General features: G+C 42.5%; 1 protein-coding gene across 2 annotated transcripts in view; it reads left to right on the top strand.

Moving 5' to 3' along the window:
- Positions 1–704: 704 nt before the first annotated feature.
- The window catches only part of fibcd1a (fibrinogen C domain containing 1a), a 21,637-nt gene continuing 14,670 nt past the window's right edge, over positions 705–7,671 (top strand). For both annotated transcript variants that reach the window (XM_046034308.1, XM_046034309.1), the window contains exon 1: positions 705–968. The gene's annotated coding sequence lies outside the window, so the exon portion shown is untranslated. The remainder of the gene's footprint in view (positions 969–7,671) is intronic.

The following is a 7,671-nucleotide window of genomic DNA, read 5'->3' as shown; positions in this document are numbered from 1 at the left end:
CCTGCGTCCTCTCCAGCAGCCAGCAGGGGGCGACTTAAACCCGCGTCCTCTCTAGCAGCCAGCAGGGGGCGACTTAAACCCGCGTCCTCTCTAGCAGCCAGCAGGGGGCGACTTAAACCCGCGTCCTCTCTAGCAGCCAGCAGGGGGCGACTTAAACCCGCATCCTCTCTAGCAGCCAGCAGGGGGCGACTTAAACCTGCATCCTCTCTAGCAGCCAGCAGGGGGCGACTTAAACCTGCATCCTCTCTAGCAGCCAGCAGGGGGCGACTCCTCTGGCTGCAGAAAGAAGTGTGATTGTATAGAATTGTATTGATGATTGTATTGTATAGTGATTGTATAGAAGTCTGAGAAAATGTTTCTACTTGTCAGCTGATTTATTCCCTCAGTAAACACTTTCCTGATGAGTTTATGGTCTCGGTCGTACGTCAGGTTAAAGTTAGAGTCTGTGGTTGGGAAAGATTTCCCCTGTTTCAACATCTGGAATCAGCACCAGGCTTTTACTGTGAAAATCAGTGCTGGACTTCCTGTGTTGTTGGTAACGTTCAGTCACTTCCTGTCACACAGAGAGGAGGTCCACATGTGTTTGTCATTAACAGAGGGGAAGTGGGGGGGGGGGGGGCGTTCCCACAGCAACAAACCAAACTCCACTCAGAAATCAGAGAATTTAAGACGTTAACACAAACAGGAAGTACAACAAAACGTCTCTGTATTTACTGATCTCTGACCGTCTCTGATAATCTCTGATAATCTGATCAGATTATCTCAGCATCACCTCTCTCTCTCTCTCTCTCTCTCTCAGTGTCTCTCGCCCCGCCTCAGCAGATGGTCTCTCTGAGGATCTGTTTCTGTTTCCACGGCGACCCGAACACGCAACACGTCTCTGAGCGGACGGAATAAAGTTTGATTTGGGAGGTTTGTTACATCGTCACCTGGAGCCTGAAGACAGCGAGGGAACTATTGATTATCAGGTGAGCAGCTTTAAAGAAAAACTTCCTGAAGTATAAATATTACAGTACTTCAGACTCTACGAGTAATACTAATATATAAGAATGACAAAGTAAATGTTCCAGTGAAGTATGGTCAGCTGTTTTCAGGTCAGTTTCATACAGCCTGTTGGTTCTGCTGTTTTCGGGTCAGTTTCATACAGCCTGTTGGTTCTGCTGTTCTCGGGTCAGTTTCATACAGTTTGTTGGTTCTGCTGCTCCCGGGTCAGTTTCATACAGCCTGTTGGTTCTGCTGCTCCCGGGTCAGTTTCATGCAGCCTGTTGGTTCTGCTGCTCCCGGGTCAGTTTCATGCAGCCTGTTGGTTCTGCTGTTCTCGGGTCAGTTTCATGCAGCCTGTTGGTTCTGCTGCTCCCGGGTCAGTTTCATGCAGCCTGTTGGTTCTGCTGCTCCCGGGTCAGTTTCATGCAGCCTGTTGGTTCTGCTGTTCTCGGGTCAGTTTCATGCAGCCTGTTGGTTCTGCTGCTCCCGGGTCAGTTTCATGCAGCCTGTTGGTTCTGCTGCTCCCGGGTCAGTTTCATGCAGCCTGTTGGTTCTGCTGTTCTCAGGTCAGTTTCATGCAGCCTGTTGGTTCTGCTGCTCCCGGGTCAGTTTCATACAGCCTGTTGGTTCTGCTGTTTTCAGGTCAGTTTCATGCAGCCTGTTGGTTCTGCTGTTTTCAGGTCAGTTTCATGCAGCCTGTTGGTTCTGCTGTTCTCGGGTCAGTTTCATGCAGCCCGTTGGTTCTGCTGCTCCCGGGTCAGTTTCATGCAGCCCGTTGGTTCTGCTGCTCTCGGGTCAGTTTCATGCAGCCCGTTGGTTCTGCTGTTCTCGGGTCAGTTTGTTGCAGCCTGTTGGTTCTGCTGTTCTCAGGTCAGTTTGTTGCAGCCTGTTGGTTCTGCTGTTCTCAGGTCAGTTTCATACAGCCTGTTGGTTCTGCTGTTCTCAGGTCAGTTTCTTGCAGCCCGTTGGTTCTCAGGTCAGTTTCATGAGGCCTGTTGGTTCTGCTGGTCTCAGGTCTGTCTGTCTGTGTTCCTAGTTATCTTCTGCTTCCTGCAGGAGAATAATAGGCGATGCACTCTGGACGTGTGAAGGTTACAGATTCTGATCTCAGATCTGTTCTGATGTTTGAACTACTCACCTGTCCGTGGGGTCAAAGGTTAAATGCAGTGTAAATAAATCCATCGTGGCTTCACGCTGAGTTACAGGAAGGACTCGTTGTTTCTGTGACAGCAGGTCGTTTAACGTCACCAAGTGCTGATCAGTCCGACTAAAGTGACTCTGACAGAAACAGACGCTCACAGACTCAGAGACAGATGGCCGGCCAGCCGCTCAGCCAGACCTCATCAAAGAGTCTTTAACAACAACAACTATATAACAACAAGTCCTTATCAACAAGTCTCTCCCACCGAGTCTGTACCAACAACTCTGTACCAACAAGTCTGTAGCAGCGAGTCCTTATCAACAAGTCTGTATAAATAACTATATACCAACGACTCTGTAGCAGCGAGTACTTATTAACAAGTCTGTACCACTGAGTCTGTACCAACGAGTCGTTACTAATGAGTCTTCACCACCAACTCTATATCAACGAGTCCTTATCAACAAGTCTGTACCAACAACTATATACCAACGAGTCTTTATTAACACGTCTGTAACAACAACTATATATCAACGAGTCCTTACTAACACGTCTCTACCAACAACTATATAACAACGAGTCTGTAACAGCGAGTCCTTATTAACACGTCTCTACCAACAACTATATACCAACGAGTCCTTATTAACACGTCTGTACCAACAACTATATACCGACAAGTCTGTATCAGTGTCCTTATTAACACGTCTGTACCAACAACTATATACCAACGAGTCTTTATTAACACGTCTGTACCAACAACTATATACCAACGAGTCTTTATCAGTGAGTCCTTATTAACACGTCTCTACCAACAACTATATACCAACGAGTCCTTATTAACACGTCTGTACCAACAACTATATACCGACAAGTCTGTATCAGTGAGTCCTTATTAACACGTCTCTACCAACAACTATATACCAACGAGTCCTTATTAACACGTCTGTACCAACAACTATATACCGACAAGTCTGTATCAGTGAGTCCTTATTAACACGTCTCTACCAACAACTATATACCAACGAGTCCTTATTAACACGTCTGTACCAACAACTATATACCGACAAGTCTGTATCAGTGAGTCCTTATTAACACGTCTCTACCAACAACTATATACCAACGAGTCCTTATTAACACGTCTGTACCAACAACTATATACCGACAAGTCTGTATCAGTGAGTCCTTATTAACACGTCTCTACCAACAACTATATACCAACGAGTCCTTATTAACACGTCTGTACCAACAACTATATACCGACAAGTCTGTATCAGTGAGTCCTTATTAACACGTCTCTACCAACAACTATATACCAACGAGTCCTTATTAACACGTCTGTACCAACAACTATATACCGACAAGTCTGTATCAGTGAGTCCTTATTAACACGTCTCTACCAACAACTATATACCAACGAGTCCTTATTAACACGTCTGTACCAACAACTATATACCGACAAGTCTGTATCAGTGAGTCCTTATTAACACGTCTGTACCAACAACTATATACCAACGAGTCTTTATTAACACGTCTGTACCAACAACTATATACCAACGAGTCCTTATTAACACGTCTGTACCAACAACTATATACCAACAAGTCTTTATTAACACATCTGTACCAACAACTATATACCAACGAGTCTGTATCAGTGTCCTTATTAACACGTCTGTACCAACAACTATATACCAACGAGTCTTTATTAACACGTCTGTACCAACAACTATATACCAACGAGTCCTTATTAACACGTCTGTACCAACAACTATATACCGACAAGTCTGTATCAGTGAGTCCTTATTAACACGTCTCTACCAACAACTATATACCAACGAGTCCTTATTAACACGTCTGTACCAACAACTATATACCGACAAGTCTGTATCAGTGAGTCCTTATTAACACGTCTGTACCAACAACTATATACCAACAAGTCTTTATTAACACATCTGTACCAACAACTATATACCAACGAGTCTGTATCAGTGTCCTTATTAACACGTCTGTACCAACAACTATATACCAACGAGTCTTTATTAACACGTCTGTACCAACAACTATATACCAACGAGTCTTTATTAACACGTCTGTACCAACAACTATATACCAACAAGTCTTTATTAACACGTCTGTACCAACAACTATATACCAACGAGTCTTTATTAACACGTCTGTACCAACAACTATATACCAACGAGTCTGTATCAGTGTCCTTATTAACACGTCTGTACCAACAACTATATACCAACGAGTCTTTATTAACACGTCTGTACCAACAACTATATACCAACGAGTCTGTAGCAGTGAGTCCTTATTAACACGTCTGTACCAACAACTATATACCAACGAGTCCTTATTAACACGTCTGTACCAACAACTATATACCAACGAGTCTGTAGCAGCGAGTCCTTAACACGTCTGTACCAACAACTATATACCAACGAGTCTGTAGCAGCGAGTCCTTATTAACACGTCTCTACCAACAACTATATACCAACGAGTCCTTATTAACACGTCTGTACCAACAACTATATACCAACGAGTCTGTAGCAGCGAGTCCTTATTAACACGTCTCTACCAACAACTATATACCAACGAGTCCTTATTAACACGTCTGTACCAACAACTATATACCAACGAGTCTGTAGCAGCGAGTCCTTATTAACACGTCTCTACCAACAACTATATACCAACGAGTCCTTATTAACACGTCTGTACCAACAACTATATACCAACGAGTCTGTAGCAGCGAGTCCTTATTAACACGTCTCTACCAACAACTATATACCAACGAGTCCTTATTAACACGTCTGTACCAACAACTATATACCAACGAGTCTGTAGCAGCGAGTCCTTATTAACACGTCTCTACCAACAACTATATACCAACGAGTCCTTATTAACACGTCTGTACCAACAACTATATACCAACGAGTCTGTAGCAGCGAGTCCTTATTAACACGTCTCTACCAACAACTATATACCAACGAGTCCTTATTAACACGTCTGTACCAACAACTATATACCAACGAGTCTGTAGCAGCGAGTCCTTATTAACACGTCTCTACCAACAACTATATACCAACGAGTCCTTATTAACACGTCTGTACCAACAACTATATACCAACGAGTCTGTAGCAGCGAGTCCTTATTAACACGTCTCTACCAACAACTATATACCAACGAGTCCTTATTAACACGTCTGTACCAACAACTATATACCAACGAGTCTGTAGCAGCGAGTCCTTATTAACACGTCTCTACCAACAACTATATACCAACGAGTCCTTATTAACACGTCTGTACCAACAACTGTATACCAACGAGTCTGTAGCAGCGAATCCTTATTAACACGTCTGTACCAACAACTATATACCAACGAGTCTGTAGCAGCAAGTCCTTATTAACAGGTCTGTACCAACAACTATATACCAACGAGTCCTTACTAACACATCTGTAGCAACAACTATATATCAGCAAGTCTGTAGCAGCGAGTCCTTATTAACAGGTCTGTACCAACAACTATATACCAACGTTTCCTTACTAACACGTCTGTACCAACAACTATATACCAACAAGTCTGTAACAGCGAGTCCTTATTAACATGTCTGTACCAACAACTATATACCGAGTCCTTATTAACATGTCTGTACCAACAACTATATACCAACAAGTCTGTAGCAGCGAGTCCTTATTAACACGTCTGTACCAACAACTATATACCAACACGTCTGTAGCAGCGAGTTATTATTAACACGTCTGTACCAACAACTATATACCAACGAGTCTGTAACAGCGAGTCCTTATTAACAGGTCTGTACCAACAACTATATACCAACGAGTCCTTATTAACACATCTGTAGCAACAACTATATACCAGCGAGTCTGTAGCAGCGAGTCCTTATTAACATGTCTGTACCAACAACTATATTCCAACGATTCCTTATTAACACGTCTGTACCAACAACTATATACCAACGAATCTGTAGCAGTGAGTCCTTATTAACACATCTGTACCAACAACTATATACCAACGAGTCTGTAGCAGCGAGTCCTTATTAACACGTCTGTACCAACAACTATATACCAACGAGTCTGTAGCAGCAAGTCCTTATTAACACGTCTGTACAAACAACTATATACCAACGAGTCTGTAGCAGCGAGTCCTTATTAACACGTCTGTACCAACAGTTTAATGAGCTGGCAGTCATTGCTTTGTCTTCACATTTAAATATTACACAGCATCAGGTCGCCCTCAGCGCAGAACAAACCTCTGCATGTAACAACACTGTACGCTAGAGCAGCTCCACTAACATGTTTACTGCACATGATGCGTAATCTCAGTGTAAACTGTGAGAATCTGTATGCAGCTTAAGACACGTCGGATCAGTGAATAATTATCTCTTTCGTTCATGATGAGTTGCACTGATGGAACATAATTCCTTTAATATTGGGGATCATATGTTAATATTTGTGAGTGAGCAGGGTGGGGGTGCAGCTGCAGGAAGTACGAGTTTTTAACAGGATGACTGGGTTTTATCAGTTTACTGTGTTTAAATTTACTACATGTGTAGAAGCAGCTGAAATAAAACCACCAAATGCTGCTGAGCCAAGATCCATATAAAAGTTCAACATCTAAAATCTACTTTACTTTAACCTCAAATCAGCTAACACATTATTGCAGGATCAGATTGTGAGCTTATGGTCATGTCTCATGTCTGTTTGTCCCGTCAGATTAAAGCCGATATATTTTAAATATAACATAGGCTGCAGCTGAACAATCTGAATCCAGCACTTTATCGTCCACTAAGGAAATGTAAGTCTGCTAAATGAGGAACTAACAGCAACACTGAATAAAACTTTACTGTGGTAACTTATTGACACTGCGTCAACAGTACATCAAAGTACTGCAGTACAGGTGCTGGTCATATAATTAGAATATCATCAAAAAGTTCATTTATTTCAGTAATTCCATTCAAAAAGTGAAACTTGTAATGTATACATTCATTCCACACAGACTGATATATTTCAAGTGTTCATTCCTTTTAATTTTGATGATTATAACTGACAACTAATGAAAACCCCAAAATCAGTATCTCAGAAAATTAGAATATTGTGAAAAGGTTCAATATTGAAGACACCTGGTGCCACACTCTAATCAGCTAATTAACACAAAACACCTGCAAAGGCCTTTAAATGGTCTCTCAGTCTAGTTCTACACAATCATGGGGAAGACTGCTGACTTGACAGCTGTCCAAAAGACGACCATTGACACCTTGCACAAGGAGGGCAAGACACAAAAGGTCATCGCTAAAGAGGCTGGCTGTTCACAGAGCTCTGTGTCCAAGCACATTAATAGAGAGGCGAAGGGAAGGCAAAGATGTGGTAGAAAAAAGTGTACAAGCAATAGGGATAACCGCTCCCTGGAGAGGATTGTGAAACAAAACCCATTCAAAAATGTGGGGGAGATTCACAAAGAGTGGACTGCAGCTGGAATCAGAGCTTCAAGAACCACCACGCACAGACGTATGCAAGACATGGGTTTCAGC

This window comes from Micropterus dolomieu, linkage group LG21 (genome assembly GCF_021292245.1).
Source record: "Micropterus dolomieu isolate WLL.071019.BEF.003 ecotype Adirondacks linkage group LG21, ASM2129224v1, whole genome shotgun sequence".
In the NCBI taxonomy this organism is placed as follows: Eukaryota; Metazoa; Chordata; class Actinopteri; order Centrarchiformes; family Centrarchidae; genus Micropterus; species Micropterus dolomieu.
The sequence above is the reverse complement of the archived record's forward strand: the minus strand, read 5'-3'. Positions and strand labels throughout refer to the sequence as shown.